General features: G+C 42.3%; 1 protein-coding gene across 4 annotated transcripts in view; it reads left to right on the forward strand.

Moving 5' to 3' along the window:
* Positions 1–2,388: 2,388 nt before the first annotated feature.
* Positions 2,389–23,721, forward strand: part of wasf3b (WASP family member 3b) — a 109,065-nt gene continuing 87,732 nt past the window's right edge. For 2 of the 4 annotated variants that reach the window (XM_063052884.1, XM_063052887.1), the window contains exon 1: positions 2,389–2,514. The gene's annotated coding sequence lies outside the window, so the exon portion shown is untranslated. The remainder of the gene's footprint in view (positions 2,515–23,721) is intronic. The other 2 variants (XM_063052888.1, XM_063052885.1) reach the window with 2 other exon arrangements.

The following is a 23,721-nucleotide window of genomic DNA, read 5'->3' on the forward strand; positions in this document are numbered from 1 at the left end:
ACTTGCTTGGAGGTCCTGTTTTTCAGTTTTCTACCTAGCTCCCTAATCTCCCTCTTCTGGACCTCCTCATCTTTCCTGCCTCTGCTGTTGGTGCCAATATGTAACAAGACTTCTGGCTGCTCACCCTCCCCCTTTAGAATACCATCAACCTGATCTGAGACCATCGCTGGCCCTGGCGCCTGGGAAGAAACGTATCATCCAGGTGTTTCTATCACACCTACAGAATCTCGTCTCTGTTCTTCCGACTATGGAATCTCCTGTCACCACTGCAGTCCACTTCACCTTGCTTCACTTGAGCCACAGCACCAGACTCAGTGCGAGAGACCCAGTCACAGACCCCGGTAGATCATAACCCCCCCAAAGGTATCCAAAGTGGTGAAAATGGCCACTGGGGTACTCTGCACAGTCTTCCAGTTTCCCTTCTTTCTCCTGACAGTCACCCAATTACCTGCCTCCTGAAACCTCGGGGTGACTATCTCCTCATTCTCCCATATGAGCCGAAGGTCACCAAGCTGTAACTTCAGCTCCTTGATACATTCTCTGAGGAACTGCAGCTCAGTGCACCTGGTGCAGATGTCATTATCCAGGAGGCTGTTAGTCTCCCAGAATTGACATTGAGGAAGAGGTTATTTGCCTGGCACCAGGTCTCGAACTCTTCCACCTTCTCTTTGGAGGCCATCTCATTGTTGTTGGGGATGAGCCCCACCACTGTCCTGTCAGCGGTGAACTTGACAATGTGGTTGCTCGGGTGTTTAGCCATACAGTTGTGTATGAGCAGAGTGTACAGCAATGGATTCAGCATACAGCCCTGGGAGGAAACCGGGTTGAGGATGGTAGGGAGGGAGGAGCGGTTGTGTATTCTGATTATCTGAGGTCTGTTGGTTTGGAAGTCCAACACCCAGTATGGTGACACTTGCATTAGCTTGCGTTGGTTGATAATGCAAATGATACATTTTACTGTCTGTTCTGATGTACGTGTGATAAATAAACGCATTTAAATCTGAAAACCCTCCTTAAAAGAAATGCAAAAAACACGCACTCCTGTGAATCTTTAGCTCACGATTGCTCAAAGTGGAGAAGAAGCTTTCAGGATGATGTTGAAAACAAGATGTTCTGATGCCTACAGTAAAAATGACAGGACAATCCCAACTCACAAATTACCCATCTCCAACTCAACAGGGCACATCCTACCCCATCAATGGAATGAACCTGTCCCACCACAGAACTGGACCTGAGTTAGGTTATCTCAGTCTTAAAGGATTGTCTCAGAAGATCAATGGATGCAATTTACTGTCAGTTAAGCCATGGGCAGCAGAATTTTGGATGACATCATATGGACAACTGGCTCAAAGTTACTTGTAATAATTAAGTCCAGATATAACAAAGGGATAGGTTTCACCCCTGAAGAGTTGAGACAAGTATAGAATCCAGTAATATTACTTTGGAAGTGGAAATTCTAAATGTCACAAGCCTACTTGTGGAAATTTTTAGTATAATATTAAGGGACAACATGTAGATAAAAAATGGTAACTCAAAATTGATAAGGAACATTCAGGTTGGTACTCAAATTCCTTTGTCCAATACACAAAAAGGTCCAGTGTGAGTGATGAAAAGATTACACCGTTTCGTAAACGAGTTGCTTGTTCACCTCATCAAGCACATCCTGCTCCATCGTCAGGAAAGTCTTCAGGTTCACAGAGCCGCAATCAGCTACCTCAGGACAGGAGTGTAAGTCCCCATCTCCCCTCCATGATTGCAGAAGAGATGAGGAGGTGGAAAATGACTGGTGCTGGTAGACATCTTGGAAGTCACCAGTGTTACTATGGTTAAGGGTTTTTTTTCTCAGATTAAGCGTACAACAGTAATATTCGAGGAAGAAATTGAAACCGGCGATATAATTTGGCGAAATTCAAGCATAATAACAGAAGTTCAAAGAACGCTATTTGCCAACACGCTAATCACCACAGATGTATTTTATGCAGGCTATTTTAACGAAGTTAAACTACATTTACCATTACAGTACATAACGGGCTCCCGCAGTTTCAAGGCTTCGCCATGAATTTTATCACAGTGCTGGATATTTTTGCAAGCACGCAAAACTTAGTACTTTTTGAAGAAGACATTTTTCCTTTTCAATACATAAAGCACTTAGATTTAAATGACTTTAGAGAAACTAAAGTGAGACTAAATCTCAGCTAATCGCAACCACCACACGCGCCTCGGCTCCCACCCATCACACTAACCTGATAGCTCAGGCTGACCTTGGAGTAGCGCTCATTTCATTGGACAGTGCCGACGTCCCTGGGCCGGCGGAATTTCAGAGCCGGCGCGCCGAATGGCTAAGGCGCACGTCAATCAGTACGTGCCCGTGATCAGGTTAGGTTAACCCGGCGCGCTCCGTGTTTGGTGGGCACGCTGCTATTTTCACGGGGCTCCGCGTCCGACAGTCGGCACGGGGGGTAGAGAGATACGCGAGAATATTTGTTCCTCAGCCGTGTGACTAATCCAACCGAGGTTAGTGCGGAGCGAGGGAGGGTGCGATCGGGACTGGCCGGGTGGTGCTGGGTTTATAATAATTGTACTGCAGTTTTAAGCAGACGGCTGTCCCCTGAAAATCAGAGGTTAAATGCATTTTGATCGTAAATAGATTATTTATTGATGGCCATGTGAACCGACAGCTATGGTGACTACCTTTTAAATCCGATATTGCGGTCTTTTAGTCATTGTTATGCGGGTGCTTGAAGATAGAAGCAGGCGATCGATGAAGCGGATTGCCTCCCTGTTCAACAGGACAGCTCCCTTCGGGTGGGTGAGGAAGAGGGGCGGACCCGTCTCTCCCCTTATAACCGTTATAATTTGCAGCGCATTTGTACAATTCATTTACACTTTCGTTTAGACATCGATTTTTTAAAATTAAATTGCACAATTTTATATACAAGGCTTTCGAAAATCATTTATAGACATTATTAACTGATAGTATGCATGTGTGAAGATTAGTTCTGGGAAATTAAAGTTTGGGAAATTAAAGTTAAAGATTCAAATCTGGTGTTTACAGGAACAGTAATTACGGTAATAATGCCAAGAGCATTGTTTGGATGAGTAAAGAGAAACTAATGCAGAAGAAAAAAAATCGCCGCTTGAATAGGAGCCAGCGAAATCGTTTGTAATTTAGGATTGTTCTTGTAATTTAGGATCATGGCCAAATGAAGTTTCTTGATGAACCACTACATGACCCTGGCTGATGCTTGGTCTTGAAATTGCAGAAGAGTATTATTTTTTATAAATTACAAGAAATAATACATTAGTAATCAACGTAAGATAGCGACTGATGGAAAATTAAAAACCTCGAGGACCCCTCACGAATCTTGCTTGAAAACCCATTTATTGAGTACATACAGTTCTAAAGACTAGTTACAACACTTTAACACCTTTTTCCCGTGTTTTAATGGATGTTTCTTCGTCGTCATTAATTGCCCCTTTACTGTAGCAGTCCTTGTGTTGGTGTTATCACAGTTTTATGGCCAGGGAGTTCCAAGATTTAGTTCTAGATTATTTACAAATTCAGTGATACATGGTTTGGGGGTGGGGGTGGGGGTGGGAGGGGGGTTGGAGGCACCTATACATGGTGATGCTCCCATGTGCAGAAGCATTCCTTAGTAGTAAATGTCAGGGGTATGTGAAGTGCTTTAGAAGTAGTCCACACAATTTTCTGCAGTGTATTTTGCAGATGGTACACACTTCAGGCAGGGCGGTACAGTAATAGATGGTGATGTGTTCAGAGATAGTCACTTGATTGTTTTGTCCGGATGGGGATCAGGCTGTTAACTTCTTATTGGAGCGACACTCAACCAGGGAAATAAAATGTGAGACTTTATGACATTGTAGCCGTTAGTGAAACCTGACGGTAGGAGGGGGCAGGACTGGCAGCTCAATGTTCCGGGATTCCGTTATTTTAAAAATGATAAGAGTCGGGGTGGGGTCCTTAAGATTGTTATAGCCGTTAGTGGTGGTAGTAGTGGGGATAAGCTCCCACTAACTGTAAATGTTCCCAATAAGTGTTTGTCACAAATAGTCTCTGACAACCAAATCCAGCTCCTGGCCTTCACGTGTGGCCTAGGTATTAAGCCCGGCTGGACCGTTTCTACTGACAGAAGGGGCAAGGCGGGTTCTTGGCGCCTTAAGCCAGTCTCTTCGGGCATTCGGGGCTCGTCGGCCTGGTTGGCAGCTCATCTAGGAGAAGGAAAACTCAAAGCTCAGCTGCCTTGTGATTACACCCACTCATGGGGGTTTCGCGAGTAAAGGCCGAGAAAAAAAAATCCCAGATCTGGAATCCCTAAAGCAGTCACTGGCAACCCCTGTAACGTCGTTAGTGCCAGACTATCGCTCTCTGCCGTTCTGTTGGATTTATCAGATGCGTGAAGAGCTGGAGCCTGCTACATGGACTACAGCTTGCTGTCCATATTGTACTGCCCTGGTTTGCGTATCACATAGACAGCTGGGTCGCAACGTCTGTGGTCGACTCTGACCAACTGAGGGTCTCAGAGTGGGGGAGGAGGGGTGATATGGGGAGGGGTGACATTACTAGTCAGGGAAAATGTCACGGCAGTGCTCAGGTAGGACAGACTGGAGAGCTCAAGCACTGAGTCTGCTGAGAACTGAGCAATAAGAAAGTGATGATCGCGTTAATGAGATTATATTATAACCACCCAATTGTCAGCAGGGCTTAGAGGAGCAAATTTGTAAAGATACTGCAGGCAGTTGCAAGAAAAATAAGGCTGTAATAGTTGGCGATTTTAACTTTCCACATATTGACAACATCCTGGTGAGCCTCTTTCGCCGTCTCTCCAAAGCCTCCACATGCTTCCTGCAATGCAGTGACCAGAACTGCACACAATACTCCAAATGTTGCCTAACCTAAGTTTGATACAGCTGCAACTTGCCAACATTTACACACAGGCAGGAGATCTGTGAGACAACTGCTTTTACAGGTGGTTAATGGTAGGGGTCCATTGCATAAAAAAGGTTGGGAACCCCAGAATTAGACAGACATAAACAGGCAGGAGGGAGTATGGACCATGAGCAGGCAGATGGGATTAGTTTAAATTGGCATCATGGTCAGTGCAGATATGGTAGACCAAAGTTTGGCAGCATTTCTTGCATGGGGTGTGGAACAGTTGTCACTCTTTCACAGAAAAAAACAGTAATTGTTAGCCGGCAACACACATAAAAGTTGCTGGTGAATGCAGCAGGCCAGGCAGCATCTATAGGAAGAGGTACAGTCAACATTTCGGGCCGAGACCCTTTGTCAGGACTAACTGAAAGAAGAGCTAGTAAGAGATTTGAGAGGGGGAGGGGGAGATCCGAAATGATAGGAGAAGACAGGAGGGGGAGGGATGGAGCCGAGAGCTGGACAGGTCATTGGCAAAAGGGATATGAAAGTATCATGGGACAGGAGGCCTAGGGAGAAAGAAAAGGGGGAGGGGGGAAGCCCAGAGGATGCGCAAGGGGTATAGTGAGAGGGACAGAGGGAGAAAAAGGAGAGAGAGAGAGAGAGAAAGAATGTGTGTGTATATAAATAAATAAATAACGGATGGGGTACGAGGGGGAGGTGGGGCATTAGCAGAAGTTTGAGACATCAATGTTCATGCCATCAGGTTGGAGGCTACCCAGACGGAATATAAGGTGTTGTTCCTCCAACCTGAGTGTGGCTTCATCTTTACAGTAGAGGAGACCGTGGATAGACATATCAGAATGGGAATGGGACGTGGAATTAAAATGTGTGGCCACCAGTCCAGCTCTCGGCTCCATCCCTCACCCCCTGTCTTCTCCTATTATTTCGGATCTCCCCCTCCCACTTTTAAATCTCTTACTAGCTCTTCTTTCAGTTAGTTCTGATGAAGGGTCTCGGCCCGAAATGTCGACTGTACCTCTTCCTAGAGATGCTGCCTGGCCTGCTGCGTTCACCAGCAACTGTTATGTGTGTTGCTTGAAATTCCAGCAGCTGCAGATTTCCTCGTGTTTGCGTGAATTGTTAACTGGATTATGTTTTGTCTCTGATAAATTTTTAAAGACAAAGGAATAAAATTGTGAAAGGCATCTTGCTGTACTGTTCTGTATGCTATACACCTGCAACATAACTTTTAACCTCAATTAGCTTTTATAATTAGTGCCTTGACTGATAAAGCAAACATGCCATACACCTTCTTTACCACTCTATCCACTTGTGTTGCCAATTTCAGGAAGCTATGGACAAGCAACAATGACCCTAAGTGTCCTGATTTTTACTGTATGACTTCAAGCTGCATTTGGCCTGCTGAAATGCAACACTCCACATTTATCCAGATTAAACTCCAGCTGCAATCTCTCTGGTCAAAGCAGACCACAAACATTTTCATCCAAATTAAATATATATAAATATAAGCAAGAGAAGTCCCGGCACTTAACCTTGCTGAACATACTTGTCACAAGCCTCTAGTTGGAAAAAAATCATTGTATATCTAAAGCAACACAAGATGCTCGAGGAACTCAGCAAGTCAGGCAGCATCTGTGGAAGTTAATGAACAGTCAATATTTTAGGCCAAGACCCTTCTTCAGGACTGGGAAGGAAGGGGGAAGGTGCTAGAATAAAAAGTTGGAGAGAGGGGAAAGAGGCTAGCTGGAAAGTGATAGGTAAAGCCAGATGGGTGGAAAAGGTCAAGGGCTGGAGAAGAAAGAATCTGATAGAGAGGAGAGTGGACCATAGGAGAAAGGGAAGGAGGAAGTGACCTGGGGGAAGTGATAGGCAGGTGAGAAGTAAAAGGTCAAATTGGGGAATAAAAGAATGTGTTGGGGAAATTTGTTTACCAGAAGAAGAAATCAATATTCATGCCATCAGGTTGAGGGTATCCAGATGGAATACAAGGTGTTGTTCCTCCACCCTGAGAGTGGTCTCATCTTGGCACAAAAGGAGGCCATGGACTGACACGTTGGAAGGGGAATGAGAATCGAAATGTTTGGCCTCTGGGAAGACCTGCTATGGTGGATGGTGTGGAGGTGCTTGACAAAGCGGTCCCCCAATTTACAGCAGGCCTCACAAATGTAGAGGAGGCTGCATTGGGAGCACCAGACACAATAGATGACCCCAGCAGATTTTCAGGTGAAGTGTTGCCTTGCCTAAAAGACTTCTTGGGACCCTGAATGGAGGTGAAGGAGGAGGTTTATAGGCTGGTGTATCACTTAGGCCACTTGCAAGAATAAGTGTCAGGAGTGAAATTAGTGGGGAGGGACAAATGGGCAAAGGAACTGTGGAGGGAGCAATCACTGCAGGAAGCAGAGGGGGAAGGCAAAGATATGTCTAGTGGTAGGATCCCTTTGGAGATGGTGGAAGTTGCAGAGGATAATGTTTTGGATGTGGAGGCTGACAGGGTGGTAGGTAAGGACAAGAGGAACTCTATTACTATTAAGGTGGCAGGAAGATGGGGTGTCTAACCCTGTGTCTTCTATGATCAAAAGAATTTTGGATCCAATTTACAATCTCACTGTGGATCCCATCTGATCTGATCTTCTTAATGAGTCTACTGTGGGCTACCTTGTCAAATGCTTTACTAAAGTTCACAAAGGTGACATCAACTGCCCTACCCTCATCAATTATTTTTTTAATTTCTTCAAAAAACCCAAGTCAAATTTGTGATATAAGACCTCCATTGCACTAAGCGATGTTGGCTACCTCTAATAATCCAAATGCGAATAAATCGTATCCCTAAGGATCTTAGCAAATAATTTCCAAACCTTTGATTTAAAGCTCACTGGCTTATCATTTCCTACTTTGACCCTGTTATCCTTCTTAAGCAAAGGAACAGAACTGTCTATTTGCCAGTCTCCTGCCATCTTGGTCATGGGTAAAGAGGATATAAAGATTGGAGCCAAGGCTGCTTGCTTTCCTCAGTATCTTGGAATAGCTTACCCACCTGAATGTTTTTCCAAGATCCTCAACACCTCCCCTTTAGTATCGACATGCCCTTTCTAATCTCGCCATCATATCCATGTCCTTATCTGTAGTGAATACCAGTGTAAAGTACTGGTTAAATATCTCAAGTGGACCTATATATTCCCCAACTATCCCCTTGATCCTACTGTATATAATAAAATGTCTTGGGGTTCTCCTTAATCCTACTTGCCAACAGTACTTTAAAACCCCTTTAGTCCTCCTAATTTATTGTTTCCTTTATATTCCCCAGGGACCTTTTACTGATTTCAGTTTCCTTTTTTCTTTTCAACGAAACTTATCGTATCTGTTTACCTGCAAAGTTCATGAACCTTGCTGCCCTTATCGTTTATCCTCACGTGAACATGCTGATCATTCTAATAAAGCAGCCCATGTCAGATTTGGATTTGCCATTAAACAGCTGCTCACAATATACTTTCTTCAATGCCTGTGTAATTCCCCTTATCAAATGGCAAGGCTCTGACTTCATGTTTCTACACTGCACCACCAGAACGAAAATGTTTTCATCTTTCTTAATTTTTTCCAAAATCTTCAAACTTTGCAGTATTGTCTGTACTCACTCGAACACAATCTAATTATAATAGCTTTCATAAGTTAAGTTTGAACTAGTTCTACGGATACTAATAAGAAGAAATCATTTGGCACAATGCAAGTCCTTCAAAGATGTCGTAGGTTAAGGAGAACTGAACAATCCACAGTGGAGTTGGAACAATAGGTACTTCTAAAATCCCAGTGTTTAGGTTACCACTTGTCATCAAATTTCTCTAAAATGCTGAAATTGAATGCACATAGACATTTCCACTGGCTGTCCATTCAAAACTCTCACAACTCTTTGAGTGAAGAAGATCCCCATCATGTTCCACCTAAACATTTCACCTTTCACGCTTAACCCATAATCTCCAGTTCTAGTCTCACCCAACCTCAGAGGAAAATGGCTGCTTATATTTACCCTTTTGATACTACTCATAATTTTTTATATCTCTATCAAATCTTCCCACATTCTCCTATGCACCAAGGAATAAAGTCCTAACCTATTCAACCTCTGCCTATAACTCAAGTCCTCAAGTCCTGGCAATATCCTTGTAAGTTTTCTCTGGCACTCTCACTTATTGATACCTTTCCTGTGAGCAGGTGAACAGGACTGTACACAATACTCCAAATTAGCCTCACCAATCAATGTCTTATACAACTTCAACAGAACATCCCACTTTTGTACTCAATACTTTAATTTTTAAAGGCCAATATGCCAAAAACTCTCTTCATGACCCTGTCTAGCTGTAATGCTACTTTCAAGGAATTATGGATCTGTATTTCCAGATCCCTCTGTTCTACACCACTCCTCAGTGCCTTACTGTTCACCTTGTAAGATCTACCCTGGTTTGTCCTCTCAAAGAGCAACATTTCACACTTGTCTGCATTAAATTCCATCTGCCATTTTCAGCCCATTTTTCCAGCTGGTCCAGATCCTTCCTGTATGCCCATTATACGCTCAATCTTGGTGTCTTCCACAAATTTGCTGATACCACATTGTCATCCAGATCGTTGATATAGATGACAAATAACAGCGGACCCAGCACCGATCCATGTGACATACCACCAGTCATAAGCCTCCAGATATGAGGGAACACTTTGTCAGGCCCTGAGGATTTATCCACCCTAATTTGCCTCAAGATAGCAATAAACTTCTCTGTAATCCGTATGTGGTCCATGATCTCACTGCTGCTTTGCCTCAGTTCATCAACTGTGTTCATCCACTGATTAAACAAAATGCAAAAAAAAAATCAATTTAAGATCCACTCCAGCTCTTTCAGCTCCATGCATAGATGACCATGCTGATCTTCAAGTGGACCAATTTTGTCCCGTGCTATCGTTTTGCTCTTAATATATCTTCAGAAGCCCTTGAGATTCTCCTTTCCTTTGTCTGCTAGAACAACTTTGTGTCTTCTTTTACCCCTCCTGATTTCCCTCTCCGTGTTCTCTTGCATTTCTTATTACTACTCAAGTACCTTATTTTTTTCTTGCTGTGTAAACTACTATTCACTTCTTTAATCTTAACCAGGACCTCAATATCTCTCAAAAAACAAGCTTCCCTTGCCTTGCCTTTTTTCCCTAACACAAACATCAAACTCTGAACCCTCAATATTTCACTTTTGAAGGCCTCCCACTTACCAAGCACACCTTTGCCCAAAAACAACCTGTCCCAATCCACACTTGCCAGGTCCTTTCTGACACCATGAAAATTAGCCTTCCTCCAATTTAGAATCTGAACCCGAGGATTAGATCTATCCTTCCCCATAATTAGCTTGAAACTAATGGGATGATGATCATTAGATCCAGATCACCTGCCCTGTCTCATTCCCTAATAGGAGATCCAGAATCACACTCTCTACTTGGGACCTCAACTTTCCTGAACACATCTGACAAACTCTATCCCATCCAGCCCTTTTACAGTATGGGAGTCTCAGTGAAGAGTCAAGAATATTGGAATTAGATACCCAAATTCAAATGTAGTCCTTTTTCTTTGTCAGTCTCTCAGGATTCATGATGACTTGATTTTGGTTTTATGTGATCTGAGGTTACTGATGAGCCCAATACGGATTCAGCAGATTCTTGTACAGATGAGGTAGGAGGTGGCTGACAGGGCAGACAGATGGATAGTTTGTCGTGTGATGCATTCATTTTGCTATTTATGCAGGACTTCTGTGTGCTCATTATGCATGAGTTCTCACTCTCAGTACCGTTCCATGTGCTCGTCCTTTTATATAGGCAGTTATATACCAGGATTTCTGAGGACTCTATGGGGTGGATGCATTTTCCAAGGAGACTTTGAGGATGTTCTTGAATCATTTCCTTTGTCTACTGTTTCTTTCCACAGAAAAGGTTGGAATAAATTGTCTTTTTCGGGGATCTGATGTTGTGCATATGAACTATATGGTCTGCAGAGTGCAGCCAAATGTATGTAATCAGGACCTCATTTCATGATGTTCGTCTGCTTATCAGAAGATGTGGAAAGAGTGAAGCAGGTTCAGCAGCGCACTGGAAGTGATAATTCTTCAGTGATGAACAGGCTCTCCATTCTCCAATCACCATGTGTCCCATCCTACAGCGGTGAACTCATCAAGGACAGAGAGGCAGACAGCACACACTAGAAGGAACACTACAAAGTTCCCTTCTACTGCAACTCCCTGACTCTTTGCCACGTAGCCTATTTGGTTAGAATTAGAATCAGAATCTGGTTTAAGGTCACTGACATATGTCATGAAATTTGTTGACTTAGGGCAGCAGTACAATGCAATACATGATAAATATAGGGAAAAATGAATTGCAGTAAGTAAATATGTATATTAAAAAGTTAAAATAAAAATAGAGCAAAAACAAAAATAATAATAGAGTGAGATAATGTCCATTTAGAAATTGGATGGCAGAGGGGAAGAAGCTGTTCCTGAATTGCTGAGTGTGTGCCTTCAGGCTTCTGTACCTCCTTCCTGATGGTAACAATGAGAAGAGGGCATGTCCTGGGTGACGGGGTTCCTTAATAATGGGTGTTACCTTTCTGAGGAATCGCTCCTTGAAGATGTCTTAGATACTGCGGAACTAGTACCCATGATGGAGCAGACTAATTTTACAACTTTCTGTGGCTGCTTTCGGTCCTGTGCAGTGGCATCCCCCCCCGCCCCACCACCTCCTCCATACCAGAGAGTAATGCAGCCTGACAGAATGCACCTCTTTAGAATTTTTTGCGTGTTTTAGGTGACAAACCAAATCGCCTCAAACTCCTGATAAGATGTAATTGCTGTGTTGCCTTTTTTATAGCTGCATCAATATGTTGGGACTAGGTCAGATATTGACACCCTGGAACTTAAAATTGCTCACTCTCTCCACTTCTGATCCTTCTATGAGGGCTGGTGTGTGTTCCCTCGTCTTACCCTCTCCTCCAGCTTCTCCTGATTAACATCTAGGATACTTGGCTGAGTGGTGCCACAACAACTTCTTGCTGTCAGAACTGAAGAGCGTTTCTGGATGTTGACATTTCACATGACCTATCCTGAGTCCAGCTCATAGATGCAATCATGAGGAAGATATGCCAGCAACTTCACTTGCTTTGGGGGTTAAGGAAGTTCAGCTTGTCACTGAACATTCCAGGCTGTTGAAAGTATTCTGACTGTTGCTTTATGGCCTAATACAGGAATTTGAAAGTGCAAGAATATAAGAAGCTGCTGAAGGTAGTCCACTCAGCCCAGTACATTGGAGGCATAACCCTCCCCACCATCCAAAGTATACACATGACATACTGCTTCATGAAGGCAACATCTATCATCAAAGATCTCCACTATTTGAGCCATGCCGTCTTCTCACAGCTACCATTGGGCAGGAGGTATATGAGTCTGAAGTCCCATGCCACCACTTTCTAGAACAGTTTAAAAAAAAGCCCTTCAACCATTTAGTTCTTGAATCATCTAGCACAACCCTAATCACTACAGTTTAGCAGATCTATGACCACTTTGATCACCCTGCACTGAAATAGACTTTGGATTCTATTGTGTTATTATAAAAGGGGAGAGAAAGAGGGAGGTCCTGGGAGCCAGACAAGTATTCATGCAACTTTCTATCCAGTTCAATCACCCCATTTCCCATTTCCATTCCATGCCAAATGCCTAGAGGCTTCAAAGCTTACCATGGCCTCGTTTTATCTATATCGCTCAAAGGCTTTGTTTGCTTAAATCACTCAATTTAAGAAAATAGCTAAATGAAATTAGCACACCCTCTGTGGTATTATCACTAGTGTACATTTTGCTTTGTATTAATTCATTAAAATAGAATCCCTTTCCCAGTGTTAAGGAATTAACAATTGTTTTTCCACCTGCTGATAAAATATAGATGGATAATTTATATCTTTAAATTCTATTATTTTCAAAATAGATGGAAATATTACACAATCTCTTGTTCCAGCCTGTAACTCCTTTATCTCTCCACTGTTTTCCCTAAGCTTACACTTTGAAATTTATAAAGCATTGCTACTAATCAAAAGTTCTATTTTAAAAAAAAATTTTCAAACATTAACGCATTCATTATTCATTAGTTTGTCCTCTAATTAATGTAGCAGAATGTGAAATAGTATAGATGACTGATTCTCGGTTGGGGAGTACTAATTATCAGAGCTGCAAACATAAGCACCACTGTGCATCCTGTGACTTGGGTTCAAAGTTGTTTATTCACTGTTGTAGTTCTGGACACAAGTACCACATACCCAGAACAAGTTTTTTAGGAGAAAGTTTTAATCTTTAGTTTAGTTTAAACTGTAATTAGGATGTTAAAAGATCCAGAATAGTTGTCTTGCTGATAGCAGGAAATAAATTTCATTAAAGTGAGCCTAGTAGACTTAGGAGTCTGTTATTAGCTCTTCCGCTAGGTGCTGCTTTTACAAGAGCTTTTCACTACATGATTGAAAATGCCTGACTGTTCAGCTGGGCTATCTTATTATTCCCATTGGAGCCCTAAAACAGAGATTGGATCCTAATTTCTAGATTTAGAAATGGGGTAGGTGTGGCATTAACAATTATTGCAAGAAGGGTGAGAAAAGGTAGATCTTAAATGAACATCAGAGATCCCGTAGATGTTAGGAATTCACAGCAACGGGCTCAAAATGTTGGAGGAACTCAGCAAGTCAGGCAGCATCTATGGAAAGGAATAAAGACTTGATATTTTGGGCCGAGACTCTTTCCCCTTAATTTCTTCCCCCTTCTTTTCCAGTTCTGATGAAGGATCTTGGATCGACTCTTCGCTCCTATCCATATATGCTGCCTGACCTGTTGAGATTTTAAACAAATTTTGACTAGAAATTGTGTTTGATCTGTCACTGTTGTGCCACTGATGCTGGGACAGTATTATCTGTGTATTTGTGTAAAATATGTATGTATCTGTGTAAATTATGCACACAGATTTGGATCCTTTTCCTATTGCAAATGATTTTGCTGCAAAATTATTGCAAACATAATTCTAACCAAAATAAAATTGCTTTTATATAAAATTTGCATGGGAAAAAGATACATACTTGGATTAAATTTCAAGGCTTAAGGTTTTAATTGTTCTGCCAGAACTTTTTGGTAAGGTATCTAACTTTTGGCCATTTAACGATAGTACTGCTCTGCAGTTGATTGCAGTTGGAGATGACTCACCTCCTGTCCATTTCCATGTGTTCTCTTGTGCATACCGACATCCCACCTCTCCCGGAAGTTCCAGGAGTCTCCCGCATATTAATAGTGGTTCCCTGATGCCTGCAAATTATATATAATGTCCTGGAAATCAGTTTTTTTGAGTGAGCGAGCGCGAAAGAGACCACGAGAGAGAGAGAGAGAGAGTGCGAGCGCGTGCGCCATGGCAGAGTGTTCCAAAAAAAGAAAATATAAAATGTACGTCACCCCAGACTACACTAAAGTGTACCCCTGCCTCATAGGGGTCAAAAATAATGCTGGTGTTGCTCGCTGCACTGTTTGCAACAGTGACTTTTCTGTTGCCCGTGGTGGGCTAAGACTGTAAAAGACATGTTGAGGTGAGTTTAACAGGTGTCATTCGTTCATTAGCATAGCTAACGCTATTTAAACGAGCTGGCTGGCTGCTAAGGAGCTACTCTATTGCAGACATCCCACCTCTCCCGGAAGTTCTGGGAGTCTCCTGCAAATTGATGGTGCTACCTCCCTGAAATGAGTTTTTGCAGGGTGGAAGTCTGTGCATATGAGGCTTAACTCTGCTGCTGTTGGGACAGAAGGTGATTGGTAAGGGGAATGCATGAGAAATATGGGAGGTGGCATGCTCCATCTTTGCTTTTGCTAGACTACCATAGCCTCTTGATGTAAAAACTCAGTTCTCAGTGCTTTCCTGAATTTTCCTCTGTTTTATTTGGTGACAGACTATTGATAAATTGGTAAAGATGATCTTTTTTCAGGGAGACATTGCAATGAGCTTGGAGTCACGTGCACATTTTAGGGGCCTGGTGCTGGGAATGTAAACTGTTGGCTTCTAGGTCTCTTAGAGACAGATTTGATGAGAATGACTGTGTTTTTCTTGTAATAAGATCAGAAGTCTGAACACAGGCAGGAAATATAGCACAGAGTAAGCCCTTAAGGCATGCTGCCCCAGCAACCTTCGACAAACTTGATTTACCCTAACCTAACCACAGGACTAATTACAATGACCGGTTAAACTACCTGGTACATCTTTGGACTGTGGGAGGAAATGGGAGCACCCGGGAAAACCCACACATTCCACAGAGAAGGCAATCAGATTCCTCACAGAATGGCACTGGGATTGAACTCCGGATTCCAGAACATCCCTAGCTGTAATAGTGTCGCACTAACCATTACGCTAACATGGTGCCCACGGCACCACGGTAAGGTATGGTAAACTTCAGGGCAGTTCAGGCATTGTGGACACTGGCTTCTCTTGGTTGAGAGTCACCAGGTTGCTAGAGACACTGAAATTCTGAATTCCACATGACCTTCTACATTGATTTTCTTGCGGCAGCGTTTCTTTTGCTATTATTTCTCTTGGGACAAATTGATAGAAGTAACTGAGTAGATAGGAGGTAGTCTTGGACTGAGGTTGTTATGTTTGTTGCTCTTACATAATTAGAGCGTTGTCTATAGCAAAGTCATGTACAAGCATTTCATAAAGGGCAGGACTCCACTAGATAATACCTTTACTTGCCTAGGAAGATCATTCTGTTTTCCTCAAGGACAGGGGTTCTCAACTTTTTTTATACCATGGAGCCTTACTATTAACTGAAGGGTCTGTGTACTCCAGGTTGAAAACCCCTGCTCTAGAATGTGGTCTTGGAAGCAGTTTTCTCAAGATTGAAACGAGCTGATGTTTCACCATTACTGGAGCGGACTTGGGGCCAAATTAAATCGCCAGGGTCAGGCTTAAGAGCGAAGTTACTAGCTGATATTTGGCTGATTTAAGCACCGGGCCGGATTGAAAAGGGTCAGGTGTTGGGGCTGGAGGTGAGGGATAGACCGGTCTTCAGCTCACTGCTCTGCGAGGTTGTACTCAGCTCTGCGTTGAACTGAGGCTGTGCCCTCCAGCTAATGTTCTCCTGGACCGGCTGCAGCAATGAACTGGCTTTGTGACTGTAGACCCACTTTCGTGATCTTTAGTTCTGAGTGTTATTTTTATTGTTTACACAATTTGTTCGTACATTGAGTTTTTAACAGCTTTTTTTAATGGGTTCTATTAGGTTTCTTTGTTTTTGAGACTGTCTGTAAGATGATGAATTTCAAGGCTGGAAATAGTATACATACTTCCATAATAAATGTACCTTGAAATTAAAAAATAAGTTCCACCTTGAGTTTTTCCCTAGCTTCCGTAGTTGAGGTATATGCACTGTTGATGCAACCAGTCAGGATTTTAGATAACGTGCTGAACCTTCGCAAACTCCTATGGAAGTAGAGGCTTTGCAGTGCCTTCTGTGTAATGACTTACATGCTGGTCCCAGGGCAGATCCTCTGAAATGATAATGCCAAGGAAGTTAAAATTACCGACCCACTCCACCTCCGATCCCTTGAGAAGTACGGGCACGTGGACCTCTGGTCTCCTCTTCCTGTAGTCAATAATCGGCTCTTTGGTTTTGCTGACATTGAGTGAGAGGTTGTTGTTGTGGTACCATCCAGCCAGATTTTCAGTCTCCTTCCTATATGCTGATTCATCACCATCTTTGATTCAGCCATCAATAGTGGTGTCGTCAGCAAACTTAAATATGGCATTGGAGCTGTGCTTAGACTCTCAGTCACAAGTATAAAGTGGGTAGAGCAGAGGGCTAAGCACACAGACTTGCGGTGCACCTGTACTGATGTTGATTGTGGAGGCGGTATTGTTACCATTCTGAACTGACTGGGAAATTGAGGATCCAGTTGCACAAAGAGGTATCGAGGCTTAGGTCTTGGAGTTTTTTGAGTAGTTTTGGGGGATGATAGTATTGAATGCCGATAAAGAGCATCCTGATGTATGCATCTTCACTGTCCAGATGTTCCAGGGCTGAGTGAAGAGCCAGTGAAATGGCATCTGTTGTTGACCTGATGTGACAGTAGGGAAATTGGAGCGGATCCAAGTTAGTCCTCAAGCAGGAATTGGTATGTTTCATGAGCAACCTTTCAAAGCTCTTTTAAGTGCTACTGGACAATAGTCACTGAAACAGGTTGCCTCGTTCTTCCTGGACACTGGTATGATTGCAACCAGATCGAAGCAGTTGGGTACCTCAGACTGCTGAAGCGATGTACTGAAGACTTGCATAATGTCCATACAGGGTTCATTGTAATAGTGCATTGAGGTACTACAAAGTAAATCAATTATTGAGTGCAGCATAAAATTTTACAATTAAAGGGGGTGCAGTACAGGTAAACAGTAAGGTGCGAGGTAAATTGTGAGGTTACGAGTCCACTTTATCATACTGGTTACTGTTCAGTAGTTTTATCACAGTGGGAAGGAAATTGTCCTTAAGCCTAATGATATGTTCCTTCAAGCTTTTTTATCAACTGCCTCTTGGGAGGAGGCAGAAGAGAGAATAACCAGTGTGAGTTGGTCCTTGATTATGTTAGCTGCTTTACTGACGCAACGAGAAGTGTAGACAGAGTCCACTGGTTTCTGTGATGTGTCATACACACTGCAGTTTCTTGTGGTCACAGACAGAGCAGTTGCCATAGTGATGCATCCAGAAAAGATGCTTTCTATAGTACATTGACAAAATTTGTTAATGGTTAAGGGGAACATCCTTCAAGAGGACCACAGCCTTTTCGTGGTTTGGGGACTTGTGTGCCTCAATGACCTGGAGTGCTATGTTGGCTGGAGTCACGGCTTTATGCTTTAGCTCTTGGTAAGGTCACCCATGTCAACAGGTCAAAGGGTAGAGGACAAACTAAGGTTCTCCAGTTAGGCGGGGTTCAGCTCAGGGTTAAGAACTCTGACTAGTAAAGCAAAATTTGTTACGGAAACAGCAGTGAAGAATTCTTCTACATCTGAGTGCGACAGTATTCCCAAGTCTTCACTGGGAACTTGCATGACTGACAGTAGTGAAAACCAAGCAGAAGCTACTGACATGATGAAGCAAACCCTGAACACTGCAAGAGATGGAGGACCTTCACTGATGCCACAAACGCTAGCGGCGTAACAGGCAGTATCTAAGTAAAGGGGGCAAGCCAAATTTCTTTAGTTGCCTGAGGAATTAGAGGTGCTGGTGAGCTTTCTTGGCTGTGGCACCTACATGATTGGACAGGACAGGCTATTGGTGATGGTCACTCCAAAGAACTTTAAGCTTTTAACCCTCTAGACCTCTGCACCATTGATGCTAAAAGGAGTGTGAGTATGTAGGGGTTGTTATGAGGTTCCTGATGTTCCACACACTACACTTTATATTGAAAAGTCGGAGATCCTAATTTATGACATACAGCGGATTCTGGTTCATTGGGACACATCAAGACCAGTACAATTTGCTCCAATTAAGCTGTTGCCTCAATTAGCCAAAGTTTCATGGAAATAGTTAAAAAAAAGGTATAAAATGACAAACTACAATTTAACCAAGTAATAAATTATGTATTTAAATGAAATCCAGAATAAATTAGAACTCTACCAAAATTACTACAGTACTATAAAACTGTGTATTAGTTCATAATAGTTATTGATGGAAGAATTCATTCAGTTTACATTGACATGTTCTTTTGATTGACTGTAAATGAACAAAATCAGTGCAGATACCTGGTGTAGATAGTGGACTGCCTCCAAACAGTGCTTTTGACCATTGCATTCTCCAAATCTTCATTTTAATTGCAACATTGAAGATGATTGTCGATAACTTTTTAAATTTTTCGTAGCTCCTAAATTGCTGAAGTAGTGAAATTGTTTCATTTTCACTCCCATCCATTTCTGGCATCTCCGAGCCTGAATGCTTGAAACCGCAGTGAGCAAAATAGTTCTAAATTGCCTTGCTGTTTATTAATCATCACTATCAGTGACAAAAATCATTGCTTCTTGAACACAAACACACAAGTGTCACTATTTAAAAATTGTTCGCTCTAAGCATGAACAATGGCCACATGATATGCATGCGACCCACACTAGTTAGAAAATATTTAGCAGTAGTCACCTGCTCCAATTAGGCGGCATAGTTTCCCAAATAAACTGAGGGAACCCTAGCTGTTTTCTCGATTTATTTTTTTTCTTGCCAAATAAGAAGCTGCCCTGATTAACCGCTGGCCCAATCAACTGGAATCCACTGTATTTTAATGTTCAGTGGTTGTAACAGAGTGGCTTTCACACTAATTTGACAGTGTGAAGTGTTTACCCTATAGTAAGAGAGCTAATAGACTGGTTTCTGTTACACAGACCTGAGCACATTTATCTTGTCATTCATGCATGTCTTTGCCTGTCAGATGGACTGGTGGGCTCAGACACACCTGCTCTTGCCTTTTGCTTCCTCCTAAGTCTTTTGACAAAGTAGTCCGGAGAGCTATGCAAATTATGGGTTTATGGAATTAGTCAGATTACATCTGTACAATTAGGGGTTTGTTTCAAGGACAGAAAACAGATAGAGAGAATTAAAGGATTGTTTTCACATTGCCTGGCTGTTTCTTGGCTCCCACAAGAATCGATAAAGAAGTCTCAGCTGCTTGAAATCAATTTAATCACTCGTGTTAAAAGCTAGTGCAATACTCGGCTTTCTGATGAAAGCTCATGGGAAATACTGAAGCGAAGGTAAGTACTAACTAAATAATCTATGTAGAAACAAGGTGTTAAATGTAGTAATAACATGACAAAATATATCAGATGACCGGATCAGTAGACTTGTATAGAAATTTATTTGCATAATGCTTTTGTTTTCAGTATGATACAACAAAAAAATCTTTTTTTCTTTCTCTTGGTGGTCTTGTTTTGGAAATTGACCATATACTTCCTGAGATGAGTCATGCTGGTACCATTGACTTGAAAACTTTGTCAGAGGCCCATGGACTGCATCATACCCTCTGTAATCCTAATTGCAGTTTGATTCACCTTTCACCACTAATGACTGCACACACTTTGTTTTCCTAATTCAGTCTTCTGTTCCCATTTCTCTTTCCTTCAAGTCCACGAATCTCACAAGATGGGTGTATGGAAAGATCTGTTTGTGCTGCTATATCAATTACAGAAAGATAATGTGCAGATTTTGAGCAATTCAGAAGGCTAATAGTGTGTTAATCATTACTGAAAGGTGGTTGGAGTGGAAGAGTAAGGATGAACCTTACAGGACTTTATTGAAACCAAACCTGTGGGAACATATAGTTAAATCTCACTGAAGTGAAAATAGATAGATTCATCAAACTGATTACTGGGGTACTGCAGGTGAACCTGAATAGAATTGGCATAAACTCACTGGAGTTCAGGGTAACAAGAGGTACCATCAGTGAGACGCATCACATTTTGTAAAGGATTAAGGAGGATGATGCTAAGAGATCATTTGCCCATGCTGGGATAATGTAGTATTAGAGGGCTTTTTTTCAGGATTGAGTTTGGCCATAATCAAAACAGGGAAATTTTCTTTGATCTTAGAGTGATGAATTTCTGAGAAATGTGAACAATAAAGCAGCAAGTTGGAATGTAATTTGAGTGGAGCAGTGTTAGAGAGCTTTCCATTTCTTATGATGGGACAGACTCAAAGGGTGTACTCCTGCCCTTTGTTTTTATTAGATAGCCAATCATTTATATTAATAAACAAACTAGATTTTTGCAAACTTTTTGTTCAAAAGATTTTATGAAATCATCCACTCTTGAATGTTAATATTGAATTGTATTGAATGAAATTACCTGTCAGAAACTAGTCTTGAGCTTTCTTGCATTGTATTATAACATGCTCATGGTAATTTGAAGAATACAGCATGATAAATATGCTGTAGTCTTCATATGATGCAGCTGTATGAATGTTGGCCATTCTTAAATCTTAAAGAAGAATTGCATCTCAGTGATAATTTCAAGGTGTAAGTGACACAGAAACGATCTGAATTTAATATTTCTAAGTTTATAAGTTTGCACTTTGAATAATGGAAATTTTATTTTGGTCTGTGGTGGCAGCCACTGCACAGGTAGAGGTGGCGGTTTTTTAGATGATAATTTTTTTAACCACCTTGAGGAATCTATGAAAATTACTGTATAAAGTGATATCTGCTTCTCTGGAGGCTGTGAATGTCTGCAGACGTGTGACAGCTCACTGTAGTTTAATGTTACCATTTCAGAGGATCTGTCCTGGGACCAGCACATTAAGTGCCATTTTCTAAGGAACTTCTAATTCCTTAGACGTTTGTAAAGATTTGGCATGACATCTAAAACTTTGACAAAGTTCTGTGGGTGTTGTAGAGAATATCAACTGGTTGCCTTACGGCCTATTATGGAAACACCAATGCTCTTGAACAGAAAATCCTACAGAATGTAGTGGGTACAGCCAAGTCCATCATGGATAAAGTCCTTCCCACCACTGAACACATTTACACAGAGTGCTGTTGCAGGAAAACAGCATACATCATTAAGGGCCTCCACTACCTTGGCCATCTCTCTTCTCACTGCTGCCATCAGGAAGGAGGTACAGGAGCCTCAGGAGGTACAGGAGCCTCAGGACCCACATCACCAGGTTCAGGAACAGTTGTTACCCCCCAACAATCAGGCTCTTGAACCAGAGGGGATAACTTCACTTGCCACAAACTATGGATGCACTTTCAAGGATTTTTCATCTCGTATTCTCTAATTATTATTTATTTATTATTAATATTGTTTCTTCTTCTGTTGTATTTGCACAGTTTGTTGTCTTTTGCACACTGATGGCTTGTCTGTCTTGTTGGGTGCTGCATCGATTCTATTTTGGTTCTTGAATTTACTGCCCACAAAAAAATTATTCTCTGGGTTATGAAATTTAGTTTGTAATGTATGCCAATTTACACCAAAACAGAAATACATAACTTTTACGTGGTTAGAAGTGCAGCTGAGCTCTCTATGAGCCATGCTGCATTGTATTTAATAAATTGGTATTCATATTTGCCAATCAAAGTTCCAGTCTAAATATTAGTTTTATATACTGTAGGTATGAGATATAATTATGTTTAAATGTATGAGGACTGATATAGGAAATTGAATAAGTAAATTCATTTGAGGTTATAGTGTGATATCTCAGACCAGGTGAGCTTTATTATGACTTAATAGAAAATATGCCATTCCCCATCAGTGGCATAACCTCTCTTGAGCTTAAGAATTAGATGAACCTTGAAACTGAATTTGTGAAATATTCACCTTTGTCAGAAATTACATTTATGACATAAAAACTAAATGAATGGCATTCTTGGTAAAAGCCAAACTGCAAATTATGAATCGTATTCCAGATTTCTGTAAGAGAAAATTAACTTATCCTTTGACAAGGGTGATCTATTGGCAACCAGTCATGTGCAAAGTGCAAACAAGTTATTTAAGCTGTAAAACTTGATTTGCCTTATGTTTAGGAAGGGAATTATTTCTTTTAATGGTGCATCTAATTTGGCAGTAACTGAATGAGTGTGTAAGTTCCTACGAAGATGGCTGGGTTTACCAAGGAACATCAGCAGCATCGCTCTGTACGGGAATAACTGCAAACTGAGGCTCCCCTTATATCCATCGAGGAGGAGTTCAAGGTTTTGTGAGCAAGAGAGGTGCTGCAGTTCCGGGAATCTTCAGATCCAAAGGTTGCCGGAGCAAGAGTGGCAGTGAGAACTGGAAGAAAGTGGAGAGCAGGAGCTGCAGTGGAAGAAGCTGAGGTGCGACTGTGCCACAAAGTGCTGGTGGGGGCCGTCGCCAAGGGAAGAGTTGGACTTGGAAGCCTTGAAGTCCCCCATTTTGATAAAGTACAAGGGAAAGAGCGACGAGAACTGGTCCAGAATGAAGTAAGGGCAGCTGTGGAGGAGGAGAGGACCAGCAGAGCAGTGGCAATGAAACAGCAAGGAGCCTGGACCAAATGGGAGCAGGTGATCGAGCGAAAAATCACGTGGAACGATCTCTGGAGGGTGGATCCACCCCACATCAAGTTCCTTATCCAGGCTGTTTATGACATCTTTCCTAGCCCATCCAACCTGCACTGCTGGGGCTTCGTAGAACAACCAGCTTGCCCCCCCTGTGAGAAGACTGGTACACTAGAGCATATTCTGAGCTGCTGCCCCAGAGCTGTTGCCGATGGCCGTTATTGGTGACGGAATGACCAGGTCCTCCGGACAATTGCTGAGACAATCTGCAGCACCCTTAACATCTGCCGGAAAACAAGTCCGGTCAAGAATACCATCTGCTTTGTCAAAGAGGGGGAAAGACCAACAGAACACCAGAAAGCAGCTGGGTTGCTCTTCACTGCACAAGACTGGAAGCTAAAAGCAGACCTGGGAAAACAGCTGCAGTTTCCTCCCCACATCACAGAGACTACATTGTGACATGACATTGTGTTGTGGTCCGACTCATTGAAGCACGTTCTTATGCTTGAGCTTACCGTGCCATGGGAAGAATGCGTGGAGGAGGCCTACGAGCGGAAAAGAGCCAAGTAAGAAGATCTGAAGAGAAATTGCCAAAGAAGAGGCTGGAGAGCAATGTGTTGGCCCATGGAGGTCGGGTGTCATGGCTTTGCAGGCCAGTCGCTCTGCAAAGTATACACTGCACTTGGAATCACGGGAGAGAGAAGAAGGAGAGCCATTTCTACCACCACAGATGCAGCAGAG

Source organism: Mobula hypostoma, chromosome 7 (assembly GCF_963921235.1).
Source record: "Mobula hypostoma chromosome 7, sMobHyp1.1, whole genome shotgun sequence".
Lineage (NCBI taxonomy): Eukaryota > Metazoa > Chordata > Chondrichthyes > Myliobatiformes > Myliobatidae > Mobula > Mobula hypostoma.